At 46.9% G+C, this 20,653-nt stretch overlaps 1 protein-coding gene across 3 annotated transcripts in view; it reads left to right on the top strand.

The window, feature by feature from the left end:
• The first annotated feature begins 497 nt into the window (after positions 1–497).
• The window catches only part of ARMH4 (armadillo like helical domain containing 4), a 227,601-nt gene continuing 207,445 nt past the window's right edge, over positions 498–20,653 (top strand). For all 3 annotated transcript variants that reach the window (XM_068252013.1, XM_068252012.1, XM_068252011.1), the window contains exon 1: positions 498–714. The gene's annotated coding sequence lies outside the window, so the exon portion shown is untranslated. The remainder of the gene's footprint in view (positions 715–20,653) is intronic.

Raw genomic sequence — 20,653 nt, 5'->3', positions numbered from 1 at the left:
AGCTCCTTAGCTACGCCACTGGGCAGGCAGAGTCATTCCCGCGAAACGCATTTTATGATCCCTGGAGTATGTAAATAAAATTGCTTTGTTGATACACTAGAATTTCTTTGAGTCTGCTTTTCTGTACACACAATGGACCACGGTAAAATCGTGGTAGTGGAAACTGAAGGAGTGATATTTTTCTTAGTAGAGAAGGGCCTTAAATGATGTTATTCCTTCTGAATGTACCATGAAACTTCTCCTTGTACTCTAAGCAAGTTACAATAAACACTCAGCAATTCTGCTTGAGTATGAATAATGGAGTCTGTCTCTGCTCAGACTGAGCTGCCCGTATTTACAAGCCAGCAGCCGAGACTGGGGTGTGTAGAGGTCATCTCGCCACCTCAGCTTTCACCTCTCCAGCCCATGCTGGGCGCACATCTGCAGGCTGGGATGAATGCTCCGGGAGAAGCAGGAGGAGGGCTGCGCATGCGCGTTGCCAGGCGGGGTTGCATGGGCAGGCTGGGGCTGAAGAGTGAACGGAGCTGCGCTCACATAGATGTGCTGTGTTATTACCTGCTGCCCCTCTCGGGAGAATAGCAGCAGCCGGGGCGGTTCCAGCACCAGAGACCGGGGGAGGAAGATCAATAACAGTCCGATTGCTGGAAGGAGGCAATGGGGAGCGCACAGCATCACTGAGACCAATGGCACATAGTCTACCTAGCAGGCTGATTGGTAAGATTCTCATGCTGCCACCTCTACTATTGTTTGTTGTCACTGCATTGCCACTGATAGATCACACTGGGGGGACGGGTGTATACAGATAGGAGGATTGTATATAGATAGGATTTCTGCATACATGGTGCTCTCATGTGCTTGGTATGGGTTTTATCAGCCTTATCATATGCAGCTTACTACTGTCTTCTGTTATCTTCTATGCATTTATGTAGTGCTGACATTTTTGTAGTGCTTTAGATACAGAGTACCAGAGGCGGGACAAGGTCCTCCAGCACCCAAGGCTGAGACACCAAAGTGCGCCCCTCTATCCCTCCCCCCTCAGCTGTCACACACTGATTGCTATTAGACTAAGAGGGCCACAGGGCCTACAACCTCCCCAACACCTTAATATCTAGTTATATGGCTTGCAGTCACTGCTATATATCCCCTTTTCTTATTTCTTTCTGCTTCATACACAATTAGGAATGACAGCTGAATGAATTGTGCGCCCCCTCCTACACTGCGCCCTGAGGCTGGAGCCTCTCCAGCCTATGCCTCGGCCCGGCCCTGCAGAGTACTATTGTTACTGACTGTCCCTCAGAGCCAGAGGAGCTCGCAATCTAATGTCCCTTCCATAGCCGTATTGTATTGACCAGGCCATACACATTTTGATTACTCCAGTTTGGATTTGATTGCTATCACTCTCATCATGCTTGACCAATCAACTTTCGAGTGATTTTGGACAGTTAATCGAAAGGGTGATTGGGCACATTGGAGAATCTCAATGGAGCGGGTGGGAGTTGGAGCAGCAGATGATTGAGGGTTGCATAGCATTGCACTGCACTGAGCGGTCCCATCAATTCTTAAAGGATACCTGAGGCAAATTGATTTGTACAAACGAAGGCAGCAGGCATGTATGAGCAGCAGTCCTCGTGGCCACCGCTCCTAGCGTTCATCTCTGCCGCCCTCTGTTCCCTTGTAAAAGCACTGTAAGTCGCGCCAGGTCGGCCAGGTCATACACTACTGCGCAAGCGCTGGCCTGGTATCGTGTGTCCTTGATCACCTCCCCGGGAACGGGAGTGTTCTGCACATGCACGCTACGTAACAGAGCCTGTCATGTAAGGCTCTGTCTTAATGCTGTCTGGATCTTTGGGTCTCAATGTTAATAACTCACCCGCTCATTAGACTAGTGAAGCTCCATTGATAAGACAGTTGCAGCCATTTTTTCCACTGTCTTTTGAAGCTCTGGCCTAGCCCCTGTCCGCCCCTAGCTCGTTACCCACCAATTGGGTCGCAACTGCAAAGCTGGGGGGAGGGACTTGGCAACAGAGGTGGGGGTGGCTAGAGCTTCAGCCGATTTTAGAAAAAAAACTGAAGGGACGGAGCTTCGCCTGTCTAATTAAGGCGCAGTGGGTGAATTATTAACCGTGAGACCTGCTGATCCTGGCAGCATTAAATAAAACTTGTGACTTTATTTCTCTCTTCAGCCACTGTAGCCCTCTAAAATATGGCCGACTCAACTAGTCACAGGCTACTGCGCATACTCAACCTCGGGCCACGTGTACCTCGATTGCGCTCTTGTGGCCCGATTTGGACAGTTCAAAAAAATTGCTACTGCACACGCACCAAACGCTCCTGGCCATGGTAGCGTGACCGAAGCACATGCGGCAGGGGTCGCGCATGCACAGTAGCCCGTGACTTAGGCCTGAAAGATAAATCGAATTTAAATCGAAATCGTGATCACCAAGATCACAATTTCAGAATCGTCAAAGCGGCAATTATCGCGATCACGTCATTTTCACATGGGGGAAGTTTGAAGAAGTGTGCTTGGCAAAACTCCGGGTTCCTGTATGTCACATGACATACAGGAAGTATTCCGTGCATTAGAAGCTATGTCCAGAACTGTTGCAGCTTGGGGGACAGAGGAGGCACAGAGAGACACAGAGAGAAAGAGCGGGCGCACAGAGACACAAAGGGGGCAAGAGAGAGACCCGGAGGAGGCATAAAGAGGCAAAGGGGGCACAAAGAGAGACAGAGGAGGGAACAACTAGGCAAAGAGGGGGAACAAAGCTTGATTGGAAGGAAATCGTGCATCGAATCGAAATCGCAATTTCAGACAGAAATCGCTCAATTCAATTTTTTCCTAAAATCGTTCAGGCCTACCGTGACTGGCTGAGTAGGCCAGATTTCGGAGAGCTACAGCGGCTGAAGGGAGAACAGCGGAAAGACAGGGAGGGGCCAGGATGACTACAGGGGGCTGAAAGAAGTGCCAGGTAACTTAACCTGGGGGCTTTACTGTCACTTTAGGTTCCCTTTAAGACTTGTATTACAAAAATGAGAATCAGCGCCAACGGACAACAGCAGGTGACTGCAGCCAATAGAGAACAATGTCCAAAGTTCTGAGGAATGTATGAATAAATCAGCGCAGGTCAAAATAGGTACAAATTAATGAATTCCACTGTGCTTACATTCTCCACACTATGTCAATATAGTATGACAGGTATTCCTTATAAACAAACCGGCAGCAAACTAAGTGTAGACTGCTTTATTTTAGGAGTATAAAACAAGATGGAACCATAAGATCACTTACAGGGCGCAGACCATGGGTACCCCGAGATAAGAAAAATGCGTATGTGCTGTCCATCAATGGTTTAAAAGGTGTCTCCTGTCTCTCTCCCGAGTGGTCTAGCGTCATGCGTTTAACTGTAACTGAGATGAGAAGCTCTCAGGTACCATACTTACCTGGGGCTTCCTTAACCTCCTCGGCGTTCTATTGAGATCGCCAGGGAGGCTGCGGGAGGGTTTTTTTTTAATTAAAAAAAAACTATTTCATGCAGCCAACTGAAAGTTGGCTGCATGAAAGCCCACTAGAGGGCGCTCCGGAGGCGTTCTTCCGATCGCCTCCGGCGCCCATAATAAACAAGGAAGGCCGCAATGAGCGGCCTTCCTTGTTTTGCTTAGATCGTCGCCATGGCGACGAGCGGAGTGACGTCATGGACGTCAGCCGACGTCCTGACGTCAGCCGCCTCCGATCCAGCCCTTAGCGCTGGCCGGAACTTTTTGTTCCGGCTGCGCAGGGCTCAGGCGGCTAGGGGGGCCCTCTTTCGCCGCTGCTCGCGGCGAATCGCCGCAGAGCGGCGGCGATCAGGCAGCACACGCGGCTGGCAAAGTGCCGGCTGCGTGTGCTGCACTTTATTTGATAAAAATCGGCCCAGCAGGGCCTGAGCGGCAGCCTCCGGCGGTGATGGACGAGCTGAGCTCGTCCATACCGCTCAGGAGGTTAAGCCCCCTTAAGGCCATTCGTCCCTCGCCGTCTCCTCGAGGGGCTCCGGTTCCCGCAATGCAGCCCGAAAGCCTGGCCGATTTGTACTCCCGTGGTTGGGAGCGTTCTGCGCTTGTGCAGTACTACTGCACAAGCGCAGAATGCTCCCAGGGACGGGGGCGCAATGGAGGATCGCGCCGGGCTGCGCATGCGGAATGAAGTGTGACTCGGCTTGGGTTTCGGACTGAATTGCGAGGGTCCGACGAGGGATGAGTGGCCTTAAGGGGGCTTATAGAGACTCAGAAATGAGTCTTACTGCCGTTTTTTTACTTACCCGGGGCATGGATGTGTCCCTCGCCGTCCTCCTCAGCGCCGCCATTCAGCCGCAATCTTCCCTGGTAAGCAGCTCAGTGGCGGACCTTCTGTGCATGTGCGGATCTTCTGTGCAAGTGCAGGCCCCGGGTGACGTCACTCAGTCAGATTGAGTCCAACTGAGCCGCTTACCGCGTTTTGACTACGGGAGAACGGCAGCATTGAAGAGGACGGCAAAGGACACATCCATGCTTATGGGGCTGGAGGAATCCCCGGGTAAGTAAAACTGCAGTAAGACTCATCTCTGAGTCTCTTTAAGGAAGCCCCAGGTAAGTATGGAACCTGAAACGCTTCTCGTCTCAGGTTCCCGTAAGACGTGCGTTAAGACTCGTCTTTTTGAGCTTGCCTTATTATTAAGTTAAACTGTCTTTGAACTAAAGCAGCCAAGAGTATGCAAATGTGTATAAAAGCCGGCATTTTATTTTCCAGTGTGCACCTCCTGTGGCTATGTAGTGACCCAGGACTCAACTTTTACACAAGTCGGCTTCTGTGGCTTAATGGTAACGTTCAGTAGACTAGGCTTGCCTTGCCCCTAGGTGCGTATAGCAATGGATTGTAGTAATCAGCAATGTGCGTACGTGGTGTTGTTAGTAAGTAGGTGGTTGTTATAATCCTGATCAGCAACAGGCAGATTTAAATAACTTTAAAACTAGAATAGCTGAGATACTTATGTATATGGATCAGGCATATTTATGGAAACTATTCAACTCAATCATACTGGACTCTCTAAGGAGGTCAGCAGGATAATTATCATGGTGGAATTTCATAAGATCAGTGTGAAAGTGTAATAGAATGTGCGCGATCTGGAAAAACTTGTCTCATTCGTACAGCTTAGTAGAAATACTTGTTCTCTGACCGGCAACTTCACACCATTCTCTACAATTTACACAATAGTGTCACCCTACCTTATTTTTCTTAGTTCTTCCATTCCGCTTTAGTTTTGTTATAAAGTCACCAAAACATTTTGTTTGTATACCATAAAAGTGCCTTGGATAATTAATTTCCTTTACATTCTGGTTTAAATGACAAGCCGTTATTTGAAAAGCTACAGTTTGATAAGATTAGTAGAAGGTGTGGATTAGCTGTTGCCTTTGATATAGGGTTAGAGCCTTTGACCAGGGTTTGAATCCCGACTCAAGCCAGTACGTAAAACAGTAAAGGTGCCCATAGACCTGACGATTATGGGCAGATTCGACAAAGAGACAGTAGCGTGTACGGATAGCAGTCCTGAGGATTATGAACACTGCGCGGAGACTGCTACAGGACAGGTAACGTATAAATGCACACACGGGGGAGGGGGGGGGGGGGCACATTTATACTTTGCAGCGGTAGCGGCGTGAGTTTTGTTGTCTCGTCGCTCATAACGGAAATCGCCACTGTACCACCGCACACCCAACATCTTGCGGCATGCGCGATCGACCATGCGACCAATTTCGGGCCCGAAATTGGTCGCTTTGATGGTCGGGCATGCACTTGGCGGCACCGATTTTTATCCAATTTGATTATAATAATCGAATTGGATGGTCGATCGGCCGCCAAGTCGCCTGATGTATGGCCACCTTAAGGGCCCATTCACACTTGGGCTATTAGCGGGTGTTTACCACTAATTGCCGGCGATTGTAGTGCAATGTAATCTATATGGTGGTGATCTCACTGCCACGATCACCAGAGATTCACAATTAGCGCAAAATGCAAACATGCTACATGCAGCATTTTTCACGATTTTTCAGCTTTTATGATTGCAATGTATATCAATTACAATGGTTTAAAAAAAAACGCAAAAAGGTTTAGTGAGAAATACACGTTTATACTGTAAAAATCGCTGGCGTTTTGCAATCTCAATTGTGAATAGGCCCTAAGGCCTGGAACCTAGTAGGAATCGCTGCAGCGCTTTAAAGGACTACTCCAGCAAAAAAAGTAAGCAGTTAAACTCTTACAGAACCAACAGGTTTTGGACTAACTAGTCCATCTCCTCATGACGCAAAAAAGATATTTGGGCAAGCACCAACAACTGAAAAGATATATACACATGAGTCTCAAGTGTGCAGAAAGGATCATATTACCATAGTAACATAAAACAAGAACTAGAAGATCCTATAAACACCGCACTACTCACCAACTAGTCCATCTCCTCATGGGGGATTCTCTGGATTTTCTTTGTTTTCAAAAGCATTTCCTGATCAGCAGTTGCTTAGTCTAACTGCCGTTGGGGAGGCTGGCATCTTACTATTTTGGCAGTTGGACTTCGTAACTGCCGTTTAAGAAATGCTATTGAAAACCCTGAGCATCCCCCATGAAGAGATGGACTAGTCCAAAACCTGTCGGTTCTGTCAGATTTTTACTGCTTTTTGTTTTTTTTGCTGGAGTGGTCCTTTAAAATCAACTCAGCACGGTGTGCAGTGTTTCCTAGTGCGATTGTGATCGTGATCGCACTTCCCAGCACTTGGAAATGCTGTACAGTAAACCATACAGCGCTTCTGATTAGCGATTTTTTTTTTTAGAAAAAATTTAAATAAACTCTAATATACTTACCAGGTGTCAGATGTCCGGCTTCCGTCTGTAGCCTCGCCCCCTAAAGGAAGAGTTCATAGGTGCTTCCCTACAACCTGTCAGAGAAGCCCCTGTGACCTCTTCCTTTGGGGGTGGGGCTATGGACGGAAGCAGGAAATGCGGACACCTGGTAAGCATAATAAAGTTTATTTAAATTGTGAAAAAGCAATCGCTAAGTGGCTGCATGTCTAAAGCGAGTCCGCCAGGAGAAAATCGCGATATAAATTTTATGTGTCTTGGATTGTCTGATTTACACCAGGGTTGTGTTGCAAGAGAGAATTGTGTAAATCAGATTTTCTGTAAAGGAAATTAAATTTTCCCATTCAAGAAAACAACAGTATTTACGTTAATTGCATTTTATATGTATATTTTGACCCCTTATTTCTAAGGATCCATTATGTACAGGTCGAAGAAAAGGCAAAAAGTAAAAGTCAACAAACAAGGTTAATAGGCCTTATCATTCACTTACATATGCAACATAATCACAGAATTTTGTATTCACACCAGTGACGATGTATTGAATTTCAAATCTGAATCACAAGCATGTTTATAGAGCACAACCCAGGTCTAAACTGAGAACTCCCATACTGACCTCTACATAATGGTACAGTTGTGTCGCAGAGGTGGCACAACTTACCCAAGGTGCGGGAGCTATGACCTGTAAATGCTGAGCCCAAGCATCAGATCATTCAATGGAAAGGCAAAAAGTCCAGGTCAGCACACCATTTCAAAATGCAAGTTGTCTCAATGTATTGCTTCATAAGCACGTGAGAAAATGACAATTGTTTTGGGGCCACAAAAGTTTGCACTATCTGAAGAAGGGGACCCGCCGTGGCTCCGAAACAATTGCCATTTTCTCACGTGCTTATGAAGCAATACATTGAGACAACTTGCATTTTGAAATGGTGTGCTGACCTGGACTTTTTGCCTTTCCATTGAATGATCTGATGCTTGGGCTCAGCATTTACAGGTCATACCACCCGCAAAATTCTGTGATTATGTTCCATATGTAAGTGAATGATAAGGCCTATTAACCTTGTTTGCTATGTAGAGTTCCAAATCTCAGGGAATCTATGTGGAGTAGCAGATCTCAGCGATTCTTTGTTAAAGTGCATCCGAGGGATTTTTAGGGGGCAAATGGGACGCATGTTCCCTTCTAAATGACATGCCTCTGTGTCCGCTTGGCGCCGCTTTCTGCCTCCCGACCCCCCCGCTCCTCGCTGTCCTCCCTCCCCCTAATATGCCGACAAGCAGCCTGTCAGTAGCCTTATGGGGAAGGGGCGTCCTTAGCAGGAAAGGCACTCCTGCATAATGGCCTCTTTGGCGTTTGTAACACCTATTCCCCACCTCTCAATGCTCCTGCACCTCCTCCCTCCCACCCCTTCACTGTTCCTCCCCTGCACTTTGTGCTCTTAGGCCTGCAGTGGCGTGACCATTTTTTTTTAGTTTTTAAACAAAACTCAGGGGTGCAAAAATGCAGGAGCGGTGCGAATGGACTCTACCTGATCTGGCCAGCCAGCTAATGAGTGTAGTCTCTGAAAAAATCGCGTGCAAGATAAATGACGCCTTTACTGTGCAGACTAGTGTCAGCGTCGCCTTCTGCTTGTGTGTCTGTTGGGCTTTGTCTTCCACCTCATTAATATCAGTTATCTCCATCTCTAAAGGGGTGTGGCTACACATGACAACTGACATAGAAATTGGCAATGATATGCTAATAATATTGTGCAGATTTAAAGCAAACTGAACCTTGAAATTTAGCAGGAAGTGGATTTGATTGGCTCAATTTGAAGCAGCATATGAATTGCAATGAAACTGCATGCAAGAATAAATTCTCAGCATCTCATTCACCCGTCTCCACAACTGAGTAACGGCAGGTAATATTGTAGTGCTAATGGCAGTGTATAGTGCTGATCTTTTGATTTCAGTCTTGTTTGAGTCATACACTACAAGGAGCTTACAGCCACTTGAGTCAGAGTGAGTCACATGACCTGCACACTGTTGAAGGTCACTTGTTCTGAATGGTCTAGCAGCAGATAATCAGTAGAACAGACAAGTGTGTCTATTGGCATCCTTCATATTCCTCTGTCTATAAAGTAAACCTGTAGTCTTGGGAGGACAAAAGGTTATATACATCCCAAGGTAGTGGGGAGGTTCTGGATAGTCCAGATTCTTTCCATGTCCTCCTCGCCTCACAGTTCCTGCACTTGAACCCACTGAACATATCAGACAAGAGCTTGTTGGATATGTTCTGACAGCTGCACTCCCCTTCGTAAATGAGCACGGCTGTACTGTGCCTGCTCGAGAATGCCTGTACCTGTGCGAGAACGCCTGTACCTGTGTGAAAACTCCTGTACCTGTGCAGTAACACAAAACTGGGCTACTGCGCAGGTGCATCTGTGCTTGCGCAGGTGCATCTGTGCTTGCGCAGGCACACTATGGCCATGCTTATTTACAAAGGGGAGTGCGGCCGTGAGAACATATCCAACATGCTTTTGTCTGATATGTTCAGAGGGTCCAACTGCAGCACGGGGTTTGAGGAGGACATAAGGAGCCTCTGGACCAGGGGTTTGTTTACCACCTTGTAGAAGAATGCTTATTTACCTATTAAGCCAGTTGTACTGCTGTGACTCCCTTCCTAGGTCCAGCAGTGCTGGGCAATCTCATTTATTGGGCCTAGAGGCCCATTTTATAGGATAAAACATTAGACACTTACATCCAGAATGGTATCCACTCCTGGACTGCGTTGTCCGTATCCCCAGCAAGCCTCTGTTTGTCCACCACCGGTCCTGTACTAGGCCCCCAGTAGTGGTGGTTGGGGACCTTTGAACCGGATATTATATTACTTGCGCAAGCGCAATTGGCTCCTTGTGGCCGCTCTGTCCTCGCTCCCGATGGCCTCCTTATCGTGGCAACGGCGCTCACACCACACTCAGCAGTGCGGGAGCACAGACAAAGCGGCCACATGGAGTCAATTTCGTATGCGTAAGTCATTTGGTTCAAAGGTCTTGAACACTACCAGACAGGGCCTAGTACAGGATTTATGGTGGGCATATAAATACGTGCAGAAGAGGTGTGGGAAGCGGACACTCCAGGAGTGGATATCATTCTGAATGTAAGTATATTGGTGTACACCATTGTCTGTATTATTATGTACCCCATGTTTGTTTCTTACGTTGTACAGCGCCACGGAATATGTTGGCGCTTTATAAATCAATAATAATAATAATAATATGCTTTTTTTTTTTTTTTTTTTATCTTGGATATCCTTTAAGATATATCAGGTACAGACTGTCAGTAATTCATTATTTTTAAAGTGCACCCGAAGCGAAGCTCTGGTTCAGAAAGATATACTTATTTAAATAGAGAGAAGCCACTGAGTGTCCTCTATTCTCCCACTGCTGTGCATGGTCTCACTACACATTTGGGCTGCTCTCCTCACCAGTGACGCCGTGCAGTAGCTGCTTGAGCACAACCATGCGTGCGCAGTAGCACAGAGTCGCTGGTGCCAAGAGCAGCTCCGGCTTACTGTGCATGCGTTGCCATGCTTGCGTAGCTACTGCGTGGCCACACTGATACCAGAGAAGGTACGCGGCTCTGATAAGATTTGCTGCTATTCATTGTCGGCAATCTACTGGGGGGCTGCCTTAGGTGAAGGGAGATCACAGAATGCTGAGGATAGGATCTTAAAGCTTCCCTCACTTTAGGTAAGTATCTATTTTTGTACCTGAGCTTTGGCTATGGTACACTTTAAAAAGTTATGAATAATTTTCAGAAGATTCAATCATTTAAGCACATTATGGCTTCCCCCAGATTGTGGTCCTGCAGTTCTTGTTAGTAGGGTTCCCAGCATGTCCCGTATGTAACAGGCTGGTAAATAGCTGTGAGTGCCAGGCAGCTAAAAGAGTGCCAGGCAGCTGAGAAAACTTTAGCCTACCACAGACAGTAACGGTACAGTGTTATTCTGCTATCAGGGAGTCAGTTCTCACATCTTCAGTCTGGCTCATGCACAGTGCAGGACAAGGTGACACTGCAGTGCATTATCTGACTGGCAGAAGTGACCATAAGCTGCAGCGTGTCCGCCCTGCAGGACATCTACAACACAAGGGCCTATATGCATTTTTCCTGGGTGATATTTTCACACCTTGTTAATAAAATGCCTTTTAAACCCCCAACAAGCAAGAAAACACTCAAAATAATGTTGGCAGTGTTTTTTTTAGCCGATTTGTGTTACTTTTTCGATTGCAGAGTGCAGAAAAGTTATTTTAAAGAGAAAATGAAAAATTGTATTAGAGAAAACTAAAAAGAAAAAGTTAATTGCATAATGGTCAAGGTGCAATTGCCACTCTCACCATACCCACTCTATTTTCCAACTCTTGCCTTTAAGCCTCATCTACACGCGTAGATGAGGCGGCGATGTGGCTTATCAATCGAGCCGCTGATGCGGCTCGATTGATAAGATCCGACAGGTCGGATCTTGCTACCGCCGATTCCCTGCTCGTTCCCCGCGAGGGGACAATAGCAGGGAATCGAGCGGAAGATAAGCGGCGTGGCGCGGGGACGAGCGGGTATCGAATCCGGCGTGGGCGAGCGGGGACGCGGCAGGGACGTGGAAGAGGCAATCCGGTGGCTAATCCAGCTGCGGGATCGGAGCCTCATCGGAGCCTCATCTTTGCTAGCTGCGTGTTTCTCCGCTCGCCGCTGATCCGCCGCTACCCGCTGCGAAAGAGGCCCCCCCTGCAGACCCCGTGCGCAGCCTGGCCAATCGCCGCCAGGCTGCGCTATGGGGTGGATCGGGACTCCCTGTGACATCACGACGTTAATGACGTCATTCAGTTCGTCGCCATGGCGACGGGGGCAGCCCTGAAGGAAATCCCGTTCAGAACGGGATTTTCTGATGGGCTTGATAGCCGGCGGCGATCGGAGGGGTGGGAGGGATGCCGCAGGGAGGGGGGAATCATGTAGCTAGCGCTAGGCTAGCTACATGATAAAAAAAAAATTAGGTTACAAAAACCCTCCCGCGGCCGCATGGCAGTGGGAATCAAAACGCCAGTGGGGTTAAAGGACAGCTGAAGTGAGAGAGATATTGAGGCTGCCATATTTATATGCTTTTAAGCAATACCAGTTGCCTGGATGTCCAGCTTATCCTCTGCTTCTAATACTTTTAGCTATAGACCCTGAACAAGCATGCAGCAGAGTAGATGTTTCTGACATTATTGTCAGATCTGACAAGATTAGCAGCCAAATAAATCAGAAGGGCTGCCAAGCAACTAGTATTGTTTAAAAGGAAATACATATGGCAGCCTCAATATTCTTCTCAATTCACTTGTTCTTTAAAGGGATACTTACTGTATGCCAACTGAAGAAAAAGAGTTTCACTTACCTGGGGCTTCTACCAGCCCCCTGCAGCCATCCTGTGCCCGCGCTGGCCCTCTACGATCTTCCATTCCCCCGCCACGGCTTAGTTTCGCCGACCACTGCGCCTGCCCAGCCATGGCCACGCGTATCCTTGCTCACATTCACGTCCGCAATAGCGTCCTGCACCTGCGCAGAATGCCATTGCGGACGGTACCGCAAGTGAGGATATGCGTGGCCTGTCAACTCCCAGTCATCAAAACCGAAACTAAGCCGCGACGGGGGAATTGAGGATCGTAGAGGACAGGCGTGGGCACAGGATGGCTGCAGGGGGCTGGTAGAAGCTAAGGTAAGTGAAACTTTTTTTTTTCTTTCAGTTGGCTTGAGTATTAGATTTAGGGCTCGTTCACACTAAGGGTGTTTTTTTTATAGCGCCGGCGATATCAGCGCATTGCGTTCGCTTTGCTATACCATTTTTTGGGCTTTCTTGCTATAATGGAAGGTATAGGAAAAAAAACGCAAAACGCTCTCAAAATCGCATTGTGCAGCGATTGCGTCAGGGTGTGAATGAAAAAAACACTCTTGAAAAGCACGTAGAAATAAAACCGCAGCGAGCAGTGGAACGCCGGGAGGCGCTAAAAAAAACACGCACAAAAGCGCAAAACGCTTGCGATTGCATTTTCGTTTTTAGATGTGAACAAGGCTGACGTATTAAGTATAGTACAGGCTTTACCATAATCATCCAGTCACAGTAGCATGTTTGGCTCGGCTCAGCTGCATGTTCTGCACTGTGGGGGGGTGGGGGGGGCTCTAGTAGGGATCACAAAAATGAAAAGAATCCAATTTTACAACAATTCAATAAGAACGATCATTGTACAGAAAAATTGAATGCTTTTTTTTTTTTAGTTCGAGAAATTTGTTCGAATTTCCTTTTTGTATATATACACTCACCTAAAGAATTATTAGGAACATGTGCACAATTTCTCATTAACGCAATTATCTAATCAATCAATTGATTGGCAGTTGCTTCAATGCATTTAGGGGTGTGGTCCTCGTCAAGACAATCTCCTGAACTCCAAACTGAATGTCAGAATGGGAAAGAAAGGGGATTTAAGCAATTTTGAGCGTGGCACGGTTGTTGGTGCCAGACGGGCCAGTCTGAGTATTTCACAATCTGCTCAGTTACTGGTATTTTCATGCACAACCATTTCTAGGGTTTACAAAGAATGGTGTGAAAAGGGAAAAACATACAGTATGCGGCAGTCCTGTGGCCGAAAATGCCTTGTTGATGCTAGAGGTCAGAGGAGAATGGGCCAACTGATTCAAGCTGATAGAAGAGCAACATTGACTGAAATAACCACTCATTACAACTGAGGTATGCAGCAAAGCATTTGTGAAGCCAAAACACGCACAACCTTGAGGCGGATGGGCTACAACAGCAGAAGACCCCACCGGGTACCACTCATCTCCACTACAAATAGGAAAAAGAGGCTACAATTTGCACAAGCTTACCAAAATTGGACAGTTGAAGACTGGAAAAATGTTGCCTGGTCTGGTGAGTGTCGATAGAGTCAGAATTTGGCGTAAACAGAATGAGAACATGGATCAATCATGCCTTGTTACCACTGTGTAGGCTGGTGGTGGTGTAATGGTGTGGGGGATGTTTTCTTGGCACACTTTAGGCCCCTAAGTGCCAATTGGGCATGGTTTAAATACAATGGGCTACCTGAGCATTGTTTATGCCCATGTCCATCCCTTCGTGACCACCATGTTCCCATCCTCTGATGGCTACTTCCAGCAGGATAATGCACCATGTCACAAAGCTCGAATAATTTCAAATTGGTTTCTTGAACATGACAATGAGTTCACTGTACTAAAATGGCCCCCACAGTCACCAGATCTCAACCCAATAGAGCATCTTTGGGATGGGATGGAACGGGAGCTTTGTGCCCTGGATGTGCATCCTACAAATCACCAACTGCAAGATGCTATCTTATCAATATGGGCCAACATTTCTAAAGAATGCTTTCAGCACCTTGTTGAATCAATGCCAAGTAGAATTAAGGCAATTCTGAAGGCGAAAGAGGGTCAAACACTGTATTAGTATGGTGTTCCTAATAATCCTTTAGGTGAGTGTGTATATGTTACGGCCAGAACCCGAAGTCTGGCCACTTCAGGTTCTGGCCAGTCAAAGCTAGAAGTGGCCGCCTCACTGCGGCCAATGATGTGAAATGAATTGAATCCTGTTGGCTTGTCCGTCCCCCCCCCCCTTCTGGATCTGGCTCCTCCCCCTTCCCCCCTCCTATTGGCTTCTGGCAGCCAGGGACATACGCAATGCAGCCAGAGTCGTTCGTCGCGGCAGGAAAGCAGGGATTCTTCCCTTCCCTGCTTTCCTGCCGCGACATACGACTCTGGCTGCATTGCGTGAGTCCCCGGCTCCCAGAAATAGGAGGGGGGGGGCAGGGAGAGGAGCCAGAGCCGGGGGAGAGGAATGGAGTCGCCAGGATTCAATTCATTTCGCGCATTGGGCGCAGTGAGGCGGCCACTTCTAGTTTTGACCGACCAGAACCCTAAGTGGCCAGATTTCGGGTTCTGGCCGTAACATATATGAATCGATCGGGAGTGGTGGATGTTTCTGATCAATTTTTTAGAAGATTGAATGGTGTAGGGTAGATTGTCAATTTCTTAATGGGTAGACCCAAGCTATGCAATGTAAACTAATGTACATTTTTCCCAGAGTAAAATGCACATTAAATGACTTTTCCCATATTGCTGTCCCTTTCAGTACATGGTGAAAACCTGAGAAATGCAACAGGTTTTGGACTAGTCCATCTCTTCATGGGGGGATTCTCAGGTATAACTATTTAAAAAAGCATTTAGTAAACGGCAGTTGCTCAGTCCAATTGCTAAAATAGTGTGAAAAGGAGTAGGGAGGCCAGCCTGTATCTTCGTAGAGATCTTTTCTAGGGAGTGCTTTTGTAAATAACCAAGGAAAATGTATTTTAAATGGTGTAACTTTTTCATGATTGTGGTCCTTAAAAGCATTGCAAATACAGCCTCTGCAGTCCTTGATAGTGAAGATTTGACCACCGTAATCTCTCTATTAATAGTAGGTTATGGTAATGACTATTTCATCCAGATTGGGAAGCATGTGGAACCATAACGGTTCATCTGCTTGTGAAGGAACAACAGGAACTACAGCTGACATTGCATTAGTCTTTATTTGAATTTGGCTGCAAGGGAGGACCCCCTATAGATGTTCATATACTGGATTTAAGTAGTGAAGATAGATGTAAAGGGACAGCACTAGTGATGTCTCCTGTACTTGGCACTCTGCTTTATCCAAGACACCTGTTTACAGTCTGATATAACTCTTAGCTAAGTAAACAGTCCCATGTCTCTTCTCTGGGAAGCATTGACGGCACTGAGGCATGAACCACAAAGTGTCTGAACAATGCAGACAAGCTGGGCGGCACTGATTTACTCCACCGCCGGGAAACGCTTGGGAAAGTTATATTTGGCCCGACCTTTCAGCCAGTAAAGCAAGTTAATCTTTGCACAAGGCTTAGCAGTTTTATTAGATTTGTAACGCAGTGATTTGGCTTTGACCCTGTGAATTCGCTCTAACACCTTGGAAAGCATTCTCATATTTTATTATTATTGTTACTATGCTTTCCCCAGCAGTTTTCAAAATACATAGAAAAGTTAGTGTCCCTAGCTGACCTTAAAGGGATACTGTAGGGGGGTCAGGGGAAAATGAGTTGAACTTACCCGGGGCTTCTAACGGTCCCCCGCAGACATCCTGTGCCCGCGCAGCCACTCACCGATGCTCTGGCCCCGCCTCCAGTTCACTTCTGGAATTTCAGACTTTTAAGTCTGAAAACCACTGCGCCTGCGTTGCCGTGTCCTCGATCCCGCTGTTGTCATCAAGAAAGCACAGCGCAGGCCCAGTATGGTCTGTGTCTGCGCAGTACACTCCTGATGACATCAGCGGGAGCGAGGACACGGGCGTGCAGGCGCAGTGGTTTTCAGACTTTAAAGTCAGAAATTCCAGAAGTGAACTGGAGGCGTGGCCGGAGCATCGGTGAGTGGCTGCGCCAACACAGGATGTCTGCGGGGGACCATTAGAAGCTCCGGGTAAGTTCAGCTCATTTTCCCCCGACCCCCTACAGTATCCCTTTAAAGTGGACCCAAATTAAAAATACAAGATTTCAGAAATAAAATCTATTTTCTAAATTATAATAATAAATAGCAGCTTTTTTCAGCTGCATGATGACAAATATAAAATATTTTACATTTATTGGAGGAACTCCTCCCTTCCTTTCATATTGCCGGGACAGAATCCGGAAAACTGGTGGAGTAGGAGGTGTCCGGCAAAGGAAGAATTGCTAATGGCTGCCACCTGTATAACCCTAGTTATGGAAAGAGAAGGGTGAAAAGCATGCACTGAAATGCTCATAGGCTTGAAGGAGTGTTTATTTATCTTTGTATGTGTCAGAGTAATGCAACTAAATATTTTGCATTAAAAAAATATTTGGTTTGGGTCCGCTTTATGGGCTGGAACCCACTAGGAATTGCTGCAATGCTTTAAAATTGCGGCAGCGCTGTGTGCAGTGATTCCTGATTGCGCTTGCATTTCCCAGCGAATAGAAGCGCTGCACAGTGCTTCCGGTTAGCAATTTGTGTTTTTTTTTTCCAATAAACTTTATTGTACTTACCAGCTGTCCCAATGCCTGGCTTCCGTCCGTTGCCCTGCCCCTTGCAGAAGGGGTCATACTGTAGGTGATTTTCTAGGACCAATCAGAGAAGCGCCTTTGACTTCTTCTGTTAAGGGACGGGGCTATAAACGGAAGGTGGATCCGATAAGTATAAATAACTACTTAAATTTATAGTTGCTGCAAAATCGCTTTTCAAAGCAATTTTGAAGAGCTAATATAAACAGCATTGAGTGCTCAAAATGCTGCATGTCCTGTGATTGCGAATCGACCGATCGGGAATCGACCTGCGGTGTATGGGAAGGCAACACGTCTCGATTCAATCAGAAAGATCTGTCTTTGGTGGATCTGCCCATACCTCAGTGTATGGGCACCTTTACATTTCAAATATCCAATGCTGTCTTTACATTTGCTAAGATGATAAACAGTGCATAATCCAGAATATGTGAGTGCACACATACCATGCACACAATGTTGACAATTTCATATTAAATTCAGAGGCAAAAATATAGGGTTAAAGAGAAATGGAGGGAAACTCAGGCCTAGGTTGTAAATTGTACTTACCCCATTTTGTCTCACTAAATTATCCCTTCTGGCTGCCGTCACCATTTCCAGTCATGTGATGCTGCTGACTGCATTAGTGGGCTCCGATCTAATGACAGTTAGTCAATGACAGCAGCTTATAGAGGAAGGAATTGGCAGGTACAATTTACAACTCAGGCCTGAGGTCTCACTTGATAAACAGCTGGATGCAAATTCACTATTCATTATTAAAACCACCATTACAATTATAATTTTACCTGTTACAGTCTGTTGGTACTGATACCGGCAGGATTGTCCTTAAATCTTAGCAACAAAGGAGTTTATTCACTTACAGCCACAATTACTGCCATGTGCAAAGTGATATTATCGATGCTATCGCTAGCAGGGCCTCTTTTACACTAACAGGCTAAACCTGCATTGTTACCCTATTTTGCCATAAGGGACCACAAAAGCTATGCAAGTCTTTGGAGACTTTTACACTTATTGTGATCCTTTGCGGTGCGGCCGAAGTATCTTAACCAACGTAAGGGCAACAGCGCATTATTGCAAGCAACGCGCTTAACGCATGTTGCCTGGGTTAATGGAAGTCAATGGGCGGCTCACTATGTGTGAAAGACAAATCGCGGTGCATTGTCCCGTCCATGTGCAGACCGTTGGGAATCCCATGGAGTCCCACTGATGTACTTCCTGCCCAGCAGGGCGGTACATCACTGAGCAGGGGGCGGGGCTATGCATATGCCCATTCTGCCAAATTGTAATAGGTTTGTCATTATTTGCATTGCCGTAGAGGGGGAGTAATGGTTTGGGGTGGGGGGGGTTAAGGTTAGGGCCACCGGAGGAAAGGGGGGTAGGTTTAGGCACCGCCAAGGGGGAAGTCTTAGGTTTAGGCATCACCGGGGGGTCTTGGGGTTAGGCACTACCAGGGTGGGGTTTTAGTGTTAGCCATTGGTAGAGTGAGGGTTCTGTGTGAGTGTAGGGTTAGGTTTAGTCGTTTAGTCATAGTAATATATTGGAAAATATTGGTAAGTATTTTACTATCGATATTCAGTAGCGGGATTCTACTAGCGGCAATCCCCTGCACCATTTTTTCCAGGTGCCTTTTTTCATGAATGTGCTGCGTCTGATGCGACCTGATGCAACAGGGTCCAGTGTGCATGGACCTGCAATGTGAGTGATTCTATTACAATGTATTTATTTTTATGTATTTTATTGAAAACTGTATTTCCCTTTAAAAACCAATCCCTGATTACACGTTTATGCTGTAGTTATGGTGGTGGCCACTTCTCCTTGTGTTGATGATCACAGGGGAGCTGCAGGTGGTTTTATCAGAGTGTGGGAAATTCAGCACTGAGGAATATTTATATCTCGGTTGTTTATCCATTGTGGATTGGAGTCCTCTGGCTGCTTTCACATTTGCATTGGCTTCTTTGGAGTGTTACTACAAGCACTTGCATTTTTCTTTTTCCTACAGTAAAATCTCGTTACAGTAAACTCTGATATAGTAAACCTCCGGCTATGGTAAACTCAGTCTCAAGGACCCAAACATTCGCCTGTATTAATATGCAATGTCTGACCATTCTTGATAGAGTAAACTTCTGATATAGTAAATTACTTGGCTAGGTCCCTTTGAGTTTACTATAAAGGGATTCTACTGTATATGCTGGGCTGATGGGGCCCCGGGGTAAAGGTAACCTGCCCCCCCCACCTCAGAAAATCCAGCCCCCAGAACCCCTAAAACCAGCTGCCGCCCCCCAAACTCTTTCTTAACTCTTCCGTGCTCCCCCGGGCCCCTGCATGGTACCTGCATGTATATTACCTGTCCCGGCAGCTGGCATGCTGCTCCGTCTTCCTCCCTCTGTCTGCCTCTTGTGACCCGGCACATGTTATGCGTAAGCGTAATGACATGCACCGGTCACAAGAGGGAGGCAGCAGGAAGAAGTCGCGGAACATGTACAAAGGGAACAGTGCACCAGCCGCCGGGACAGGTGAGATACCAACGCTGCAGGGGCCTCGGGGAGCACATAAGGATTAGGGGGGAGGTTGGGCAACCAGCAGCGCAGGGGGTCCGGCAGCACTCGGGGGCCCAGGGGCAATTGCGCCCTTATGGAAACACCAGCCCTGTGTATATGTAAGGAGAAGATAGATGCAGGCATAGGCAAATATTGTGCACTTGTTCCAAATACAGCAAAATCATTGCAGCCATTTGTGTGCCGTCTCTTGTGTTCTATTGGTGCCGTCCTAAAGCCGTAGGAGCAAATCGGCTTAGACAAGGCACCGGCCAGGCTCAGGTCCAGTGGACCCAGCACACGTGTTCTCCAGGCATCTACTAGTTGTGATAGGCAAATATTACTCGGCATGATTTTGAGGCTCTGTTTGGTGTAGACACAGGCAGATTAAACCACTCAGCCTTACAGCCCAGCTGAAGGAATTAACAGCTAGTCCTGCTTATCTTACTGGAGCAGGGCATAGATAGAGGCGCCTGAGTAGATCACAGCCTGAAGCTGTTGAGTCTGTGCTATGGCTGGCGATGGGCTCCTGATTAGGCATAGTCTTTAACATCATGCAGGAAGAAAAGAGAGAATCGTGCACCATCCGTCCTATTGCTTGTGCAGTTTATTGCATCATGCGTCATACATGCATCGTATGCTGGTATCGCCATAGACACGTGTGTACTGGCGGCTATGGCAGTCTGGTGAGTGGAGGTGGGGTGGCGGACACAGATGCGGGCGAGCCTTGGTTCACTCTGATCATTTTTTACTGTTAGTTGCAGGGGGAGTGGGGTTTCTCTAGATTGGCAGCAGTTCTCCCTGCAGAGCAAAAAGCAGCATTCTCCCCTTGCTGCTTACAGATCAACCCTTTGTGGCAAGTACTGCAACTTTCTTTTCATTATTAGTCTTTGTTGTAGCTGCAGTGTGGGCCACAGACATACATCAATGTATGTCGCCATACATCAATGTATGTTGCCATACATCAAGCAACTTGGCGGCCGATCGACCATCCGATTCGATAATTATCGAATTAGATGGAAATCGGTGCCGCCAAGAGCACGCCCGGGCCGAAATTGCTCGGATATGCTTCAAGATGTAGGGCCAACTTGCTCGATCTGTCAGCTGCCCATACACCACAGGCTGATTCACGATCCATTACAACATGACATCTCTTG

Source organism: Hyperolius riggenbachi, chromosome 9, assembly GCF_040937935.1.
Source record: "Hyperolius riggenbachi isolate aHypRig1 chromosome 9, aHypRig1.pri, whole genome shotgun sequence".
Lineage (NCBI taxonomy): Eukaryota > Metazoa > Chordata > Amphibia > Anura > Hyperoliidae > Hyperolius > Hyperolius riggenbachi.
This window is presented reverse-complemented; position numbering and strand designations above follow the sequence as displayed.